Below are 20004 nucleotides of genomic sequence, written 5' to 3' on the forward strand. Positions count from 1 at the left end.
TAGACCCATGGAGGCGATGAGCGCGAGCATCAGCCGGTTGTGCCAGATGGTCCACGATGCCGGCCTGCGTCCCGGCACCGAGGAACGTCTCCAGGTAGTATTGCTTGAGGCCGCCAGGGCGAGGGGCCGCTTGGACGACAGCTTCGTCTCCTTGTTCGACGAGGTCCTCGTCGGTTTCCTCAACAAGTTCACCATCGTCAAGAAGCTTGCAGACGACTTTGACATAAGCCTCCAGCCGAAGCGCCCAGGCTCTGCGATGCCCGCCACCCTCAACGGCCACTATGGTAATAACCTCTTCGACGCACTGGTGGCCCTGCGACTGCCCGCCGTTGTGCCGGAGAATGTCCACCTCGAGGTCGCGCTCGCCGCGCAGCGCCTGGCGCAGCAAGACACCATCGACATAATCACCAACGTCTACGCGCAAATAGTCCACAAGGACTACTACATGCAATAGGAGGATGATAGGACGCTGGCCTTCTTGGAGCGCAGGACAACCTTGGACGGCACTGTTCAGAAGCACGGTGAGCTCGCCGCCAACGCCGCCAACGCCGCTGCTCCTCACACGTCGGTTGGTGACCCGGCGCGCTAGGGCGTAAGGATGTCGTTGAACGTTGATGGATCCGTATGTATTTTTATCTTTCCGTCAAATCCATGTAGTAGTATATGATACTATAGTAATTATCTTACCTTCCGCATCAACTTCATAATTTTCGTACGTACTCCATGCATGAACGGCGCCAGAACCAAACTTCTCATTACTCTAGGCAAAATCGTTATTTTCTATCTATCGGTCGTGCCATGGAGCAGAACCAAATTTTACAAGTTACGAGTTCAAAAGGAAAAGCCTGCCGTTTTCGCGTCGCACCCCCACACGGTTAGTCCGGCACGCCGCTCAAGCGGGAATGCGTGCGGTGTTGCATTTTCACCTACAAGTGGGAACGCAGTGAGCAAACCGACAATCGGCAAACCCCCACCCCGCCCACCGCGCGATGGCTAAGAAAACAGGAGGGAGAAGATATGGTTGTAGCATGGACTCCAAGAAAATTGGTGTTGGATGGGACTCGTGTGGGTGGCGTGTGCCGTACTGCTAGACGTGAATGCTAGTTATGGCCTTGCCACCCCACTATGTCGAGCCTATATCGAGGTACGTAGAACAAATTTCCTGCAGTCCGTGCCCAGCCCTCCTCTATCTCTCTTCTCAGCCAGCCAGCGGACACGCGGAGCCCATCATCTGTTTGCTCACATGCGGCCCCACATGTTAGTGAAAACACAAGAGGACCCACTGAACCTGCACATCTTTCACCTCGACGTGCTGGTGATGAAAAACAAATCTGGTGATGAAAAACAAATCAAATAAAGATCTTCGGTGGCCGCTTTTGGAGTTACTCAAGAGTTGTAAGATTCTATTTACAGTTTAACCCAAGATGCACATCTCGTGGCTTCAACTACCACTCTATTTTCTTTCATGACACGACCTGGATGCTGGATGTCCCACGTGTCGGCAAAAGGAGGAAGAACCCGACCAAATCTTCGGTTCTGCTCTCGGATTAGACTAGTTGTGCTAACTTAAAAAATTTATTGTGTACTCCCTCCGTTCCAAAATACTTGACTTCCATTTGTCCAAAAATGGATGTACCTATATACTAAGACATGTCTAGATACATATATATTTTGACAAATAGAAGCATGTATTGTGCAACAGAGGGAGTAGAATGGATGCAAGTTTTTGTATTGGGAAGAAGAGTACATCGATATATTGACAGAGCGCAATTTAGTAGATGTTCTATCACTTTTAGCTAGCACAAACGCAAGATCGAGCCTCCACAGATCAACAACGAATGCATCAAGAAGGCACTAATCCAACTTACAAGAGTAGTAAAATGTATTCTTGTGGTTCTTGTTTTCTTTGGTCTTGCTTTTCTAGTCAAAATTATCGTTGGAGTTCGTGCAAAATGGAGGTTCGTTTGGGGTCGTGCGTTGGAGTTGGCCTTACAAGTGGGACCGCAGTTAAGGAAACCGACTATCGGCAAACCCCCACCTCGCCCGCCGCGTGATGGCTGAAGCTAGAGAAACGACGAGGTTGAAGAGATTGCTCTAGCACGGACTCCAAGAAATAATATGGTGTCAGATGGATGTCGTGGTGGTGGCGTGTACTATTGTTGATTGGCCTCATCCGATAACATATTGCAATGCACGTACAATTATGTATTCAGAAAATATTTTTTTGCCTCGTCGCACCACTCACTCAGAGAAGCGACTCGAAAGCCATTCATAAATTTAGTAAGTTTATCACAGGAAACACTTGCTTTGAACCACAAGTGAATCTCTGGGATGGGCCATCCGTTGTCGATCTGGAGACCAATGCATGACTGATCATCCAGGCTGAAGCGGCCTACTATATCAGTACCAGGGTAGGGAACCACCCAAATGTCTGACGTATAGACACAGTTGCTTCTCATAAATGTGTCAACAACAGTTGGATCGCCTTTCACCATCATCGGATAGTTTTGTCCAAGGAAGAGCGAGTTTTCTCCAAGACTATCAATTCTGTGCCAGGGAGAAGGAGTTGGTGCTAGCACACTAGTATCCATCCCGAATACCATGCAACGGGTGTTGGAATAGGTCCGGAGAGTGCGACCATGGGAGACACCTGCTTCCTTAGCAGTAACATCATCAGTGGGCTGTATACACACAAGAAGAGGTGATCCATCAGAATTAGTTGCCAGGCACCACAGAGTATATGGGCGCTGCTCGTGATCATCACCATCGGCATCTCCCTCTTGGTTATAAAAATTTTCAAGTATAGGTGGTGGGATGTTCACAGGACCTTGGAAACACAAGAAGAAGGTTAATTAGTAAAGGGAAACTTGCTAACCCGCATGCATGTGGATGAAACAATTATAATTACGGTGAAAGACAAATGTACCGAAACTACTAGGATGCCATGCAAAAACAGTGCCACGAGTGGTGGCAGCAAACACAAGGCCCTCGTATTGAATTGCATCACAGTACTCATACGTGTACAGAAACTGATTTTTGAGCAATATCCATCGAGTCAAACCACGAAGGACGGCAACAAGCTTGTCGAAGATAGCACCAACTTGATAGTTGTTGTAATTCCAAGAGCGGCTGGGAACTCGACAAATTGCTATCTTCCGTAGAAGACAGTCACCATGATCATATTTGAACGTGCGTACATTACCGGTGTGCTCAACCTCTGGGCAGTGTGCTGAGATTTTTGGAAGTGGAACCCAGTCACGAGTGTAGACATTCACAAGTTCCCACTCATAGTTGGACCCAATGTAAACAACCCAATCTCCATTTGCGCCCGCCCAAGCCTTGCCCTCAAGCGATGGCATCTTAACATCATACGCATCATTATCAAGTGGCATCAACTGGCACAGGGTGAGGCCTCCGTCGTGCCGGCGCCAGTCATCAGGGTCACGGCGAAAAAGATAGGGGAGATCAAACCGCTCCTTGACTCTTGGGTTCTTTGTAATGATGTTATTAGTTGAGTCGAGAATGGGCTTGAACGAACCTGCCATGCTAGCCGAGGTGATGACGTCACACCGATCAATGAGTTCCTCCACCACGTCATCTTTCAGATCGGGGCAAGAATAACGGGGTCGTTTTTGGCCTGTTCCCTCCATGGAGAAGACGATCGAACAATGGCAGAAGAAAGGGTGAAGGGCTGAAGGAAAATGGAGGAGGGAGAGGAAGAGCGTGCAACAGCAGTTCCAAATCGAGAGGGAAAGGCGAAGAGTCGGTGGACGATTGCGATTTTGCCACGGTTCACGAAGAGGCGCCCTGGCCTACACGTCCGTTCAAAAATACTCCTACTACTCGCCGCCGTCTCACTGATATGTTGGAACAGGACCACATGTCAACGAAATATGGTGTGTAATTTCTCGCGCAAAATGCGATCTGGCCGCGTTGGCCCGAGGTGTCGCATTAGTTATCGACCTTTATTTTTTTAATGGCGTGCCGATCAGTTTTGAAGCACGACTAACTGGTATTGTACATGGAGAGGATGACAGCAGGGACCCGCCAAGGTCATGGCAGTACGCAAACAAGTGCCTCCTTATTTCAAGCCGATAAAAAAATGGCTCCTCCTAGTGGATTTCTGACATCTGGGTCCCATGCCATTGTCAACGTAGTCAATAAACGAGATAATTGCACAACGAGCGACTGACACTAGGGACCCAGCAGCTCGCCCGGTTTTTTTTTTTTGGGTTAATTTGATAAATGCCACTCCAAATCTAGTGTATCCGAGAAATGCCACTGCAATTTCCAAACTTTGAAAAATGCCATTTCATGCCATTTCTAGTGGCATTTTTCGAAGTCTGGAGTGATGTTTTTCAAAGTTTGCAAACTGCAGTGGCGTTTTTCAAAGTTTTGAAATTGCAGTGGCATTTTTATGAATCACCATAATTGGAGTGGCATTTATCTAATTTGTTTTTGAGACGGAAGCAGCGTGTCAACTGGGCTGTGCGGGACACTCTGGCCTGTCTAGACAGCCTTTTCTTTTATGTTTACCACAGATCAGGCCAGAAGTTTTTTTTCTTTCTAAAAATGGCTAGCCCAGTTCTTTTGTGATTTGTCAAGTAAGTCGCTTTATCAGGCCTGTTGAGCTGCAAATCTTTCAAGACGAGGAGAGCTTCATTTGGCTGGTCGAGAAAATGGCCTATCAGTAATGAGAAATGGGTTGTACATTTTTAAAACACATCAAACCGGCAATTATTTTCAAATATCTTTTTTTCATTTCGAGATTTTAAATTGCATTGATTTTTATGCATGGACAATTTATTGGATTTTATATTGATATACATTTATATTTAAAATCGGTCTGAATGTGACTCGAAATTTCAGGATTAAAAACAGTTCAGACCGCACCGACATATGCAAAATTTCGTATAATTTTTTAACCGTGGCCACAATATGGGCTGTAATGCTAACATAAAGAATATGGGCTCCAAAAAACCCGCAAGAATTAGCAAATGGGCTGTAAATTATTTGAAATAATGGCAAATGGGTTGTATGCTGTTTTCCACAGATTTGAGGCTTTCCACAGATGGCCTGTATACTGTTGGATGTCCATCCAACGGCCGTCGTGCTTCTTCAATCTCTGCTCTTCCTGCTCCAGCCGCTCAAACAAGCGCCGGCGGGACTGCCTGCTCCCTCCTCCCCGCGGCCAGCTGTGCTGCCGCGCAGGCCTCACCGCCCCACCGTACTCCCATCGCTGGCCTAGCCATCCCTCTACTCACCCACACCTGTTGTTATTCTCCGGCGATGGCAGACGAACCAGTAAACCCTCGTACAATCGTACTCCCCTCTGCGTGGGAAACAAAAATAACGGCAGAGTCTTCCCTGCCTCCGTGTCGTTCCCTTCGTAGGCCTCGCCGTTGTCCACCGCCCTGGTGCTCTTGGCGTGGCCTGGTCAGCGTGGTCAACGACCGACATGCATCTGAAGTGGACTGTACGTGGAGAGCCTGACAGCTGGGTCCACGGCCGCACGCAAGGAAATGCCTCCTTATTACGCGCAAAATAATGATTCCTCCACCTGACATCTGGGACCCACCGAAACGGCCTCTGTATTTCGCAAAAAAAAACGTTACCGCCACTGCCAGCTCAGACCCACCAGCTATATCTTCGCACGCAAGGAAGTGCCTCCTTATTACGCACAAAAAAATGAATACTCCCCCTGCTAGCTGGGACCCAGTATAGTGGGCCTACTAAGTTGACGGGGATGAAGGACTTTGTCAACTTAGTCAATATGCGCGATTCTAGCTCGACTGATCGTACGATGTCCATCCAACAGCCGTAGTGCTTCTTCAACCTCTGGTCTTCTTGCTCCAGCCGCCCAAAGTAGCGCCGGTCGTGCCGCCTACTCCTGCCTCTCGTGGCCGGCTGTGCTGCCGCGGAGGCCTCACCGCCCCCATACTACTCCCACCGCTGGCCAGGCCATCCCTCCACTCCACTCCACTCACCCACAGCCCCTGTTATTCTGCAGCAACGGCAGCGCAGCCAAACCACTGAACCCTCGTACTCCTCTCCGCGTGGGCATCCACTGCCGCGTCTTCCCCGGCTCCGCGTCGTCCCCTTCCTTGGCCTCGCCGTCGTCCACCGCCGTGGTGCTATCGGCGCGGCGTGGTCAATGTGGTCAACGGCTGAATTCCATCGGAAGAATACTGTACGTGGAGAGGCTGACAGCTGGGTCCATGGCAGCCGCAAGGAAGTGCCTCCTTATTACGCGGAAAATGATTATTCCTCCACCTGACAGCAGGGACCCACCGGACACCCACCAGTATATCATGAAAAAAACATTTGCCCCTGACTGCTGGGACCCACCCGACGAGCCATCGTATTTCGTGAAAAAATGTTCCCCCTGCTATTAGCTCGGACCCACCGGAAGTGCCTCCTTATTATGCACAAAAAAATGAATACCCCCTGCTATCTGGGACCCACCTTGGTGGGAGGCTGACTTGTGGGCCTACTAAGTTGACGGGGACAGAGGGCTTTGTCAACTTAGTCAATATGCACGATTCTAGCTCCAGTGACCGTACGATGTCCATCCAACGGCCGTAGTGCTTCTTCAACCTCTGGTCTTCTTGCTGTAGCCGCCCAAACTAGCGCCGGTCGTGCCTCGTGCTCCTGCCTCCCGTGGCCGGCTGCGATGCGGCGGAGGCCTCACCGCCCCCTACTACTCCCAGCGCTGGCCAGACTATCCCCCAACTCACCCACACCCCCTGTTATTCTGCGGCGACGGCAGCCTCACACCGCAGTGAACCAGTGAACCCTCGTACTCCTCTACGCGTGGGCATCCACTGCCGCGTCTTCCCCAGCTCCGCGTCGTCCCCTTCCTAGGCCTCGCCGTCGTCCACCACCCTAGTGCTCTCGGCGCGGCATGGTCAACGTGGTCAAGGAACAGCTTCCATCGGACGTGGACTGTACGTGGAGAGGCTGACAGCTGGGTCCACGGCCGCAGCAAGGAAGTGCCTCCTTATTACGTGCAAAATAATTATTTCTCCACCTGACAGCAGGGACCCACCGGACGGGCCACCGTATTTCGCGAAAAAAAATGTTTGCCCCTGACTGCTGGGACCCACCAGCTACATCTTCGCACGCAAGGAAGTGCCTGATAGTCGGGACCCACCTGGTCGAAGCGTACGTAGCGTTGTCATTCTGGTCGCGAACGTGTACGTACATATATACTGGTGGATGTAGAGGCGCGCACGTGTCGTACTAGAGGCGCGCACGTAGCATGTGCACGTACATACAGCGGCCAGGGTGCAAGAAAGAAAATACGGCCACGTATGTGTACATACGGGCGGGGTCTCGAACGCCTACTCGCGCATACGTACGGCCAGGGCTCGTGTACATGGCTGGGTCAGAACGGAGAAACAGCGTCGTCATCGTGTTCATGGGGACGCAATGGAATGCGTCGTGTTCATCGGGAGGGCTTGGACGGAACAGGCGATGGAAACGATGTCTGGCGTACCGCGGAACGAAGGAAACGGCCTTGTGTTCGACCGGCCACGTTCGAAACGGGATCCTGTTGATCGGGAGGGGTCTAGCGTACCGAAAACGGAGGAAACGGACTTGTACTATAGCGCTACGGTCGAAACGGGTTCCTGTTCATTGGGAGGGGTGTGGCGTACCGCAAAACGGGACTCCACAGGATACTGCTCATCTCCACCGTTGACCCCCTCCAGCCTCCACGAGCTACTATTCATCCACCGTCGACCTCCTCCAGCCTCCACCTGCGACTGTTCATCCACGGGCTCCTGTTCATCCAGCCTCCACCACGCGCTACTCCACTGGCTACTGTTCAACCAGCCCTCTCCACGGGCTCCTGTTCAACCACCCCTCCACGGGCTACTGTTCATCCTGCCCTCCACCGTCTACTGTTCATCCTGCCCTCCACGGGGTGGTCCTGTTCATCCAGCCCCAACCGGCTCGATCGATCGGGGTCCTGTTCACCCAGAGGCAACACCACAGGGTCCTGTTCATCCACCCCCACCGGGAACTGTTCATCCAACCCCCCCCCCCCACAATGCTCACTCTTCATCCAGAGGCAGCATCGATCAGCTTCAGTTAGCAGTAGTAGCGAAGGAATCGCTCGATCGGGTTCAGTTAACAGCCATCGATCGATCACTCGGGTTCAGTAGCGCGTAGCCTGTAGTGCAATCGCTCGGGTTGAGTTAGATCCCAACGCCTTGCTCGGGTACAGTTAGAGCCAACGCCTCGCACACACACACGTACGTGTATGAGAGAAGCGTGCATCGCTCGGCCCCCGACCTCCCACCGTAACTGGGAACTCCCAGAAATTTTCCTCCCCCTCGCTTCTACCATGGTTTTTCTGTCATGGACGGCCCAAAGAATGTCATGCAGCTGCATCTCCGGCCCGCCCAGGATGAAAAGCCCATTTTCTGTCATGATTTTTTGTCATAGAATAGGAACCCACCACATCTATGATGATACCGGGTTTTGTCACAATTATCGTCATAGAAGTGTCATATGTATGACAGAAAAAATTTCGTTCGGCCCAAAATGTCACGGATGTGTCTTTTTTTGTAGTGCATGTAGCTTGTGCTCCGCGAAATCCGTCGGAACACCCGGCATGTCCTTAGGAGACCATGCAAAGATGCCCCGATTCTCACGGAGGAAATCGACAAGCTCGCTTTCCTATTTGCTGTCAAGGTTCGCACATATGACAGCGTGCATCTCCGTGTGCTCGGGGTCCAAGGGTATCTTCTTTGTTTCTTTGGCCGGTTTGAACGAGCCCTCAGCTTCTGACTCCTTGGGGTTAGGCGACATTTCTGGCTGCTTGCCTGCCATTGCCACAACCCGGTCAAGGAGACGCTTTTCAGCCGCGATCACGAGGGACTCGGCTAGCCGGCTGTTGTCTGCCGCGCAGGCGGACGAGTTCTTGTAGTCCCCAGTTATGGTTAGGATTCCCTTGATGCTTGGTATCTTCATCTTGAGGTAGGCATAGTGGGGGACCACCATGAACTTTGCCAGAGCAGGCCAGCCAAGCAGTGCATGATAAGGGCTCTCAAGGTCCACCACCTCAAACTAGACTGGCCCTCGGCGAAAGTGTTCTTTGTCTCCGAAGAGGATGTCAATTTGAGTCTTGCCGATTGGTGAGTAGGAAAGGCCAGGAACTATGCCATGGAATACAGTCCGACCGGGCTAAAGCTGCCTCTGTTTGATTCCTAACTTCTCCATAGTGTCTCGGTACAGGATGTTGATGTTGCTGCCGCCATCTATCAGGACTCGGGAGAAACGAGCAGCCCGCCTCTCTGTGGCGAAAGTGGCATCCAAAACCAGGGCATAAGAACCGGTATTGGGCATCACCTCCGGGTGGTCAGCCCTGCTCCAGCTGATGGGCTTCTCAGACCAATGCATGAATTCAGGGGTCTCTGATGTGACTGCATTTACTTCCTGTTGTCACCGCCGTCTGATGTGCCTATCATCCGCCACGCTGGTGAACACAACATAAGCTCCATGCTCTTCAGGGTATTCATATTGTATGGCGCCGACTGGTCGAACCATCAGCTGCTGGGGAGGAGGAGGCGGCGGGCCGGCAGGCGGAGGAGGCGGGAGTCCATCACCCTTGGCGATCCTGGTGAGCCAGTGGCATTTCCGAGTGGTGTGGTTGGAAAGCTTCGCGTCGCTGTGGAACTTGCATGGTGCATCGAGAGTCTGCTCATACGAGAAGGCGGGCAACCAGTTGGGCTTGCCGCCCTTCTGACGCTTGGGTGGAGGCTACCCTTCTGGCTGCTGATCCTCTACGGTCGGCACCTGCCGGCTTGTGGAAGCCGACAACGTGGTCTTGCGCTTGTTGTCGTTCGGTTGCTGACACCGACTAGTGTCGCCAGCCGGAGTCCAAGGAGCTTGAGGAGCCACTTTGCCAGATACGTCAACTCGAATTTCCGCCTTCATGGAGGAGTCGGTCGTGGTGTACTTGTCTGCGATGATCAGCAGTTCATCGAGGGTCGTCGGCTCGTCGCAGAGAAGCCGGTGCCTTCTCGGCACCCGACAGTGAAGTACTCGACGGCCTGCACCTCGTGCACGCCCTCACAAGAGTGGTGCAGCTCAGCCCAGCACGTGAGGTAGTCACGAGTCGACTCGTTGGGGCCTTGGATGCATAAGGAGAGCTGGCGAGGCTTGGGCGGCTGCTTGTACGTGCTGTTGAAGTTATGGATGAAAGCTTCAGTGAAATCAACCCAGCTGTTGATGATGCGAGGCTTCAGGCTGTTCAGCCACGTCCGGGCCGTGCCCTGGAGCATGAGCGGACCATACTTCACGACAACGCGCTTGTTGCCGTTGGCGATGCTGACGGCTGTTGAGTAGTCGATCAGCCAGTCTTCCGGCTTCACGGAGTCGGTGTACTTGGGCGTATCCCTCGGGAGCGTGAACCCATTGGGGAAGGGCTCATCCCGGATGCCGGGCCAAAATAAGGCGGACCTAGCTCATCTTCTTCTTCTAGTGCCAGGGATCGGTTGAGGCGGTCGATCCGGTGGCGGGCGTCATTCTCTCCGACTCCTTCTCGATGACCGAGGCGGTTGCCGAGTGTCGGATGGTCAACAGGCGGCGGGGAAATACGCCTCTCCTCACAGGGAGGGGAAGGTGGACAATCGTCTTGTCACCGCACAGTTCTTGGGCTGCCGTCTTGGTCGCGCTCGATGGTGATGCGAGTCCGACTATGGCTGGCAGCCGACTCCTTGTCTCTTCTATCACGGACGCCACCAGTCGGCGTCCAGGATGTCGCGCCTTGGTCCCGGCGAGGACGCGGATCATCGTTTCGCCGGTTGGGCGCTTCAGTGTGGCAACCAGCCTCTCGCAGTTCAGCACCCACGTCAAGGAGCTGCTAGATGCGCTCCGTCATGTGGCGACGCTCGTCGCCCTCGAGCTTGTCTAGCTCGTCTGCTGCCGCCTGGGCAGCTCGTATGTTCTCTGCTGGCGTGGCGTAGACGGGACGATCTGTCCCGAACATGCTGGCGATGGTCGCGCCATGCTACCGGATCGGGCTAATGCAGCTAGGCCCACCAGGAGTCGGCGTGCCGCCGATGGCACGGTCCATCTCACGCTGGTAGGCCTCTGAAAGGCGTCTCATGTTGGCCAGCTGATTGGCGCTTTCGACGAGCTGGACACGACGTGCCTCCAGTGTCTCCGCGTCGGCATCTTCCGGGGTGGGCGCAGTCAGGTCTTGCATCGACACCTGCAACGGATCCTGGCTACCTCCGCCAGAGTGCTCGTCGTGGCTGATGACGAGCACCTCTGTGACGGTGCTGCCACCGCTGTCCACGCGAGGAAGCGGTCCGTCGTAGACCACCACGTTGGTGGGGAACGCGTCAAGTGATGCCGTGACGGAGTCGACAAGCATCGGGTCAGTGGAGCCAACTGACTCCAAGTCCATAGTAGGCTCGCTGGCGACATGGAGCTGATCGAGGAGGTTGACGAGGCGGCTCTCGGGGCCTTCTGTGCCCACATCAGACGCGGGCTCATCGGAGAGGCGAATCTCGCCAACAAGATCGGCGAGGTAGCTCGCCGCACAGGCAACCTCCGCGCCGTGCAGCGCGTCGGTGCAGACGCCGTCTGGCGTGCCAGGCTGGCTGCGCTCGCCAGGAAAGAACAAGGTTCCCGTCCAGAACAGGTCTCTGGGAGACGGTGCACCTCGCCCCACGGTGGGCGCCAAATGTCGGGGGTTGGGTGCGACATATGCCAATGGATGGCTTATCATGGTGGGAGCGAGTAGAATGTCACCGGTGCCTGGAAGTGGGATGAGGTGTAGATAACACCCCTAGTCCTGCTCTGCGGGGTCTCCGCATGATCACTAAGGCACTAGTGAGTACAAATGGTGCTCCTCGAGCTGTATGCTAGAGGTAGAAGAAGGCAGGCACGCTCTCTCCTTCCTCTAGGTATGAGTCTAGTTCTAACAGGTTGGGAACCCTTTGCATGGGTGCCCTGGGGGGTTTATATAGGCCTACCCCCGCAGGGGTACAATGGTAATCTGGCCGGGTGTAGGTCCTGGCTGTCAGTGTCTCTGGTCACCGGCTTCTTCACCAACTGCTGGGGCCGCCGCTTGGTGGGCCCCGCCGACAGGTCTGGTACGGAGCCGACAGGCCGCTCCCTCCACTCGCGGGTCTTGCCGGTTGCTGATTACTGTAGACGCGATGCTAATGATGCATGCTTGGTCAGGGGAGCATGGCTACAGTCCCGCCGCCTGGTGGGAGATCACTGTAGCCACTCCGGGTATCATCTGGTTAATGGTGCACATGCCCCGAGGGAGGAACAGGTCGCCTGCTGGGAGCCGGCCTCCCTCAGGTCCGACTGGTCAGGCTTCCGCCGACTTCCGGGCTCTCGCTGCCCAGTAGGGCCCGCCGCCTGCAGGCCGTACCGATAGGTCGTTGTGCGAACAGGGCTCTATCCTGCCAGCAAGGACGCCAGGGATGGAGTGGCAATAGTGCCACGTACAGGCGGAGATCTCCACCTGTACGGAGCACTGTGTCCACGCCCGGCCCTGGATATGTGGGTGATGGGCTACACTGTAGACTTACCCTGTCTCGTCTTCTTAATGGTAGCATAGACTTTGAGGGAGCCGTGGGCTGCCTGCTAGGAGTCGGCCTCTCTGGAGGCCGCCTGCAAGAAGTCGGCCCGTCCTCCTCCCTCTAGAGCTTAGCCGCCTTCTGGCAGACGGTCGCTTGGGACAGCCGGCCACCAGAAGGCGGCACTTTTTCTTGATGTCTTGAGGGGCGCAGCAAGCCCCGATGTCTTCAAAGGTTCAGGGACTCGGGTTAGGCTACCCGTGGCTCAATACTCCGACACAATGAAACGGTAACAATCATCGTGCTAAGCTAACGGATGGGTCAAGTCAATCACATCATTCTCTAATGATGTGATCCTGCTTATCAAATGACAACTCTTTTTCCATGGCTAGGAAACTTAACCATCTTTGTTTAACGAGCTAGTCAAGTAGAGGCATACTAGTGAGACTCTATTTGTTTATGTATTCACACATGTACTAAGTTTCCGATTAATACAATTCTAGCATGAATAATAAACATTTATCATGATATAAGGAAATATAAATAACAACTTTATTATTGCCTCCAGGGCATATTTCCTTCAGTCTCCCACTTGAACTAGAGTCAATAATCTAGTTCACATCGTCATGTGATTTAACACGAATAGTTCACATTTTTATGTGATTAGTTCACATCTCCATGTGACTAACACCCGAAGGGTTTATTAGAGTAGATAATCTATTTCACATCGCTATGTGATTAACACCCAAAGAGTGATCATGTTTTGCTTGTGAGAGAAATTTAGTCAACGGGTCTACAACATTCAGAGCCGTATTGATTTTGCAAATTTTCTATGTCTACAATGCTTTGCACAGAGCTACTCTAGCTAATTGCACCCACTTTTAATATGTATCTAGATCGAGACTTAGAGTCATCCAGATCGGTGTCAAAGCTTGCATCGGCGTAACTCTTGATGACGAACTCTCTGTCACCTCCATAACCAAGAAACATTTCCTTATTGCACTAAGGATATTTTTGACCGATGTCCAGTGATCCACTCCTGGATCACTATTGTATCCTCTTGCCAATCTTATGGTGAGGTACACAATAGGTCTGGTACACAGCATAGCATATTTCATAGAATCTATGACTGAGGCATAGGGAATGACTTTTCATTCTCTTTCTATTTTTTGCCGTGGTCGGGTTTTGAGTCTTTACTCAACTTCACACCTTGCAACACAGGCAAGTACTCCTTCTTTGACTGTTCTATTTTGAACTACTTCAAAATCTTGTCAAGGTATGTACTCATTGAAAATATATCAAGCGTCTTGATCTATCTCTATATATCTTGATGCTCAATATGTAAGTAGCTTCACCGAGGTCTTTCTTTGAAAAACTCCTTTCAACCACTCCTTTATGCTTTCCAGAAAATTCTACATCATTTCCGATCAACAATATGTCATTCACATATACTTATCAGAAATGTTGTAGTGCTCCCACTCACTTTCTTGCAAATACAGGTTTCACCGCAAGTCTGTATAAAAACATATGCTTTGATCACTTTATCAAAGCATATATTCCAACTCCCAGATGCTTGCACCAGTCCATAAATGGATCGCTGGAGCTTGCTCATTTTGTTAGCACCTTTAGGATTGACAAAACCTTATAGTTGCATCATATACAACTCTTCTTTAAGAAATCCATTAAGGAATGCAGTTTTGACATCCATTTGCTAGATTTAATAAAATTCGGCAACTGCTAACATGATTCAGATAGACTTTTAAGCATCCATACGAGTGATAAAATCTCATCATAGTCAACACCTTGATCTTGTCAAAAACGTTTTGCGACAATTCGAGCTTTGCAGATAGTAACACTACTATCATCGTCCATCTTCCTCTTGAAGATCCATTTATTCTCAATAACTCACCGATCATCGGGCAAGTCAATCAAAGTCCATACTTTGTTCACATACATGGATCCCATCTTAGATTTCATGGCCTCAAGCCATTTTGCGGAATCTGGGCTCATCATCGCTTCCTCATAGTTCGTAGGTTCGTCATGGTATAGTAACATGACTTCCAGAATAGGATTACCGTACCACTCTAGTGTGGACCGTACTCTGGTTGACCTACGAGGTTCGGTTGTAACTTGATCTGAAGTTTCATGATCATCATCATTAGCTTCCTCACTAATTGGTGTAGGAATCACTGCAACTGATTTTTGTGATGAACTACTTTCCAATTCAGGAGAAGGGACAATTACCTCATCTAGTTCTACTTTCCTCCCACTCACTTCTTTCGAGAGAAACTCCTTCTCTAGAAAGGATCCATTCTTAGCAACAAAATATCTTGCCTTCCGATCTGTGATAGAAGTTGTACCCAACAGTTTCTTTTGGGTATCCTATGAAGATGCACTACTCCGATTTGGGTTCGAGCTTATCAGTTTGAAACTTTTTCACATAAGCGTCGCAACCCCAAACTTTAAGAAACGACAGCCTTGGTTTCTTGCCAAACCATAGTTCATACGGTGTCATCTTGACGGATTTAGATGGTGCCCTATTTAACGTGAATGCAGCTGTCTTTAATGCATAACCCCAAAACGATAGTGGTAAATCGGTAAGAGATATCATAGATCGAACCATATCCAATAAAGTACGATTACAACATTCGTACACACCATTATGCTGTGGTATTCCAGGTGGCGTGACTTGCGAAACTATTCCACATTGTTTCAAATGAAGACCAAACTCGTTACTGAAATATTCGCCTCCGCGATCAGATCTTAGAAACTTTATTTTCTTTTTACGATGATTTTCCACTTCACTCTGAAATTCTTTGAACTTTTCAAATGTTTCAGACTTATGTTTCATTAAGTAGATATACCCATATCTGCTCAAATCATCTATGAAGGTCAGAAAATAACGATACCTGCCACGAGCCTCAACACTTATTTGATCACATACATCAGTATGTATTATTTCCAATAAGTCAGTTGCTTGCTCCATTGTTCCGGAGAACGGAGTCTTAGTCATGTTGCCCATGAGGCATGGTTTGCAAGCATCAAGTGATTCATAATCAAGTGATTCCAAAAGTAAATCAGCATGGAGTTTCTTTATGCACTTTACACCAATATGACCTAAACGGCAGTGCCACAAATATGTTGCACTATCATTATTAACTTTGCATCTTTTGGCTTCAATATTATGAATATGTGTATCACTACGATCGAGATTCAATAAACCATTCACCTTGGGTGTATGACCACATAAGGTTTTATTCATGTCAATAGAATAACAATTATTCTTTGACTTAAATGAATAACCGTATTGCAATAAACATGATCCAATGATATTGTGCTCAAGGCAAACACCAAACAACATTTATTTTAGGTTCAACACTAATCCCGAAGGTAAAGGGAGTATGCGATGGTGATCTTATCAACCTTGGAATCATTTCTAACACACATCGGCACCTCGTCCTAAACTAGTATTTGTTTATTTTGCAACTCCCGTTTCGAGTTACTACTCTTAGCAACTGAACTAGTTCAAATACCGAGGGGTTTGCTATAAACACTAGTAAAGTACACATCAATAACATGTATATTAAATATACCTTTGTTCACTTTGCCATCCTTCTTATCCGCCAAGTATCTAGGGCAGTTCCACTTCCAGTGACCATTTCCTTTGCAGTAGAAGCACTTAGTTTTAGGCTTGGGTCTAGCTTTGGGCTTCTTCATGGGAGTGGCAACTTGCTTGCCATTCTTCTTGAAGTTCCCTTTCTTTCCCTTCCCCTGTTACTTGAAACTAGTGGTCTTGTCAACCATCAACACTTGATGCTTTTTCTTCATTTCTACCTTCGTCAATTTCAGCATCGCGAAGAGCTTTGGGAAACATTTTTGTTATCCCTTGCATATTATAGTTCATCACGAAGTTCTAGTAACTTGGTGATAGTGACTAGAGAACTCTATCAATCACTATCTTATCGGGAAGATTAACTACCACTTGATTCAAGTGATTGTAGTACTCAGACATTCTGAGCACATGTACACTCATTGAGCTATTCTAATCCATCTTGTAGCCAAAGTACTGTCAGAGGTCTCATACCTCTTGACACGGGCATGAGTATGAAATACCAATTTCCACTCTTAGAACATCTCATATGCTCCATGTCGTTCAAAACATTGTTGAAGTCCCGGTTCTAAGCCGTAAAGCATGGTGCACTAAAGTATCAAGTAGTCATCATATTGAGCATTGTCAAACGTTCATAACGTCTGCATCTGCTCCTGCAATAGGTCTGTCAGCTAGCGGTGCATCAAGGACATAATACTTCTGTGCAGCAATGAGGATAATCCTCATATCACGGAGCCAGTCCGCATCATTGCTACTAACATTTTTCAACTTATTTTTTTTCTCTCGGAACATATCAAAAATAAACGGGGAGCTACATCGCGAGCTATTGATCTACAACATAGTTATGCAAATACTATCAGGACTAAGTTCATGATAAATTAAAGTTCAATTAATCATATTACTTAAGAACTTCCACTTAGATAGACATCCCTCTAGTCATCTAAATGATCACGTGATCCAAATCAACTAAACCATGTCCGATCATCACGTGAGATGGAGTAGTTTTCAATGGTGAACACCACCATGTTGATCATATCTACTATATGATTCACGCTCGACCTTTCGGTCTCCAGTGTTTCGAGGCCATATCTGCATATGCTAGGCTCGTCAAGTTTAACCCGAGTATTCCGCGTGTGCAAAACTGGCTTGCACCCGTTGTATGTGAACTTAGACCTTATCACACCTGATCATCACGTGGTTTCTCGGCACGACGAACTGTCACAACGGTGCATACTCACGGAGAACACTTATACCTTGAAATTTAGTGAGAGATCATCTTATAATGCTACCGCTGAACTAAGCAAAATAATATGCATACCGGATAAACATCACATGCAATCAAAATATGTGACATGATATGGCCATGATCATCTTGCGCCTTTGATCTCCATCTCCAAAGTACCATCATGATCTCTATCATCACCGGCATGACACCATGATCTCCATCATCTTGATCTCTATCAATGTGTCGTCACATGGTCATCTCGCCAACTATTGCTCTTGCAACTATTGCTATCACATAGCGATGAAGTAAAGCAATTATTTGGCGCTTGCATCTTATGCAATAAAGAGACAACCATAAGGCTTCTGCCAATTGCCAATAAGTTCAATAAAACATGATCATCTCATACAACAATTTATATCTCTGCATGTCTTGACCATATCACATCACAACATTGTTGGGGAACGTAGTAATTTCAAAATTTTCCAACGCACACGCAAGGTCATGGTGATGCATAGCAACGAGAGGGGAGAGTGTTGTCCACGTACCCTCGTAGACTATTAAGCGGAAGTGTTACAACAACGCGGTTGATGTAGTCGTACGATCCAACAGAGTGTCGAGGGAGAGCTTCGTCAGCACGATGGCATGGTGATGATGTTGATGAAGCTACCGATGCAGGGCTTCGCCTAAGCATCGCTATGATATAACCGAGGTGGATTATGGTGGAGGGGGGCACCACACACGGCTAAGAGATCAACAGAGCAATTGTTCTTTCTTTGGTGTGCCCCCTGCTCCCGTATATAAAGGGGGGAGGAGGTGAGGGACGGCCAAGGGAGAGGCGCGCCTGTCACACCCTAGCTAGTTCATGCATTAGAGTGTTTGCATCATGTTTAAATTTCCCAGAAAGATGAAATGGGGATGATAGAACCCCCAGCACCCCCCCTGGAACAACTAGGGTTTACTAAGAACTTTTTCAATGAACCTCAAATGCCTTCTAAAAAGTCCACCCTTTTTGTTTTGGGTTAAAACCTTTGACAAAAATGGTGCACATTTTTCTAGGACATCTTAAGGTCATTGGCTTAATCCATATAGTATTTGCATTTGGGCATTTAAATGCTATAAAATATTTTAAATGCTCAAATAATTCTGGAAATAAGTGTGGGCTGTTGGAAATAATCTAAACAGATCCTATGATTATTTTCAGGATTTTTGTAAGTGCCTAACTATTTTTCATAAAGCCACAAACTTACAGAAAAAATAGAAAAAGAAAAACCAAGCAAGCAGAGGCTTACCTGGCGCCCACCTGGCAAGCCCACCTGCCGGCCCAGCCCAGCCACCGCTCCAGCGAGCTGCTTGGCTTGCCCAGGCAGACAGGCAGGTGCTCGACGCCGGCGCCTGCACGCGCCACGCAGCTGCCCGCCGCCCTGCTTCCTCCCCTCGCAGTGTTGCCGCCCTAGATCGGTCACCCACTCCACCCCCGAGCTCGCAGACACGCCTCTCTCTCTCTCCCCAGCTCCTCTCCCTCGCTCTCCCGCACCATGGCCGACGCTACTGCGCCCGCGCCATCGTGCTAACCGCGTCCGCCATCATCCCCGTACCGTGTCACCGTGTCCACTAGCTCCGCCGTCGTCGACTACGTCGAGCAGGCTGAGCCCCGAGCGCTCGCCCGCTCTGGAGTCGCCGCTGACCCCGTCTCCCCCAACTCCGGCCACCGAGATCACCATCGTCGCCCCGCTCAGCTCCGGCCTTCCCCGAGCCCGCTTCGATGCTTGCTGCAATCACCGTGAGCCCAGCTCTGTCCTCCCCCTCTCCACTAACTCCCTCCTGCACCGTGTGCTCCGCACCACGCTCACCCGAGCACCCGCCGCCGCCGAGCTCGTCGCCGATGTGACTCCGGCCACCCACCGGCCACATCATTATGACCAACGCACTCACCGCACTCGCAGGAGCCCGTAGCACCACTCCACGCGCCTCGCCGTGCCTCGTAGCCTCGGTTTCGACCTCGCCCGAACTCCGGCGACCGCCAAGGTCGTCGCCGGCGACGTTTCCGGCCACCCCAGCTACTGGAATCAGCTACTTTGCTATCTGCCAGCTCTTTGCCGTCAGCTAGCAGACGGCAAAGAAGCTCTTTGCCATCAGCTACCAAAAAGCAGACGGCAAAGGGGGGCGGACGGCAAAGAGGAAGGGCCCCACTAACGTTAACGGCCGCGCCCCACCCCGCCCCTCTCTCTCTCTCTTTCTCTCCCCAGTTACTCGCCGCCGCCCCGTTGCCCCACCACCCCGCAGCCGCCCCAGCGCCCCCCGCCCCATGACCCCACCACCCCCCCCCCCAGGCCGCCCTGCCCCCCTCCTCCACCTAGGTGAGCTCTCTGCCTCCTTTTTTTTCCTTTTTTCTGTTTTTTAGTTTTAGGTTTATGTTTAGTTTAGATTTAGTTTTAGTTTTAGTTTTAGGATTAGTTTTAGGTTTATAGGTTTAGTTTTAGTTTAGTTTTAGGTTTAGATTTAGTTTTTTCCTTTTTCTGTTTTTTTTTTAGTTTTAGGTTTAGGTTTAGTTTAGTTTTAGGAAAGAAGAAGAAGAGAAAAAGAGGAGAGGAGAAGAAGAAGAAGAAGAAGAGGAGGAG

Source organism: Triticum urartu, chromosome 5 (assembly GCF_003073215.2).
Source record: "Triticum urartu cultivar G1812 chromosome 5, Tu2.1, whole genome shotgun sequence".
Lineage (NCBI taxonomy): Eukaryota > Viridiplantae > Streptophyta > Magnoliopsida > Poales > Poaceae > Triticum > Triticum urartu.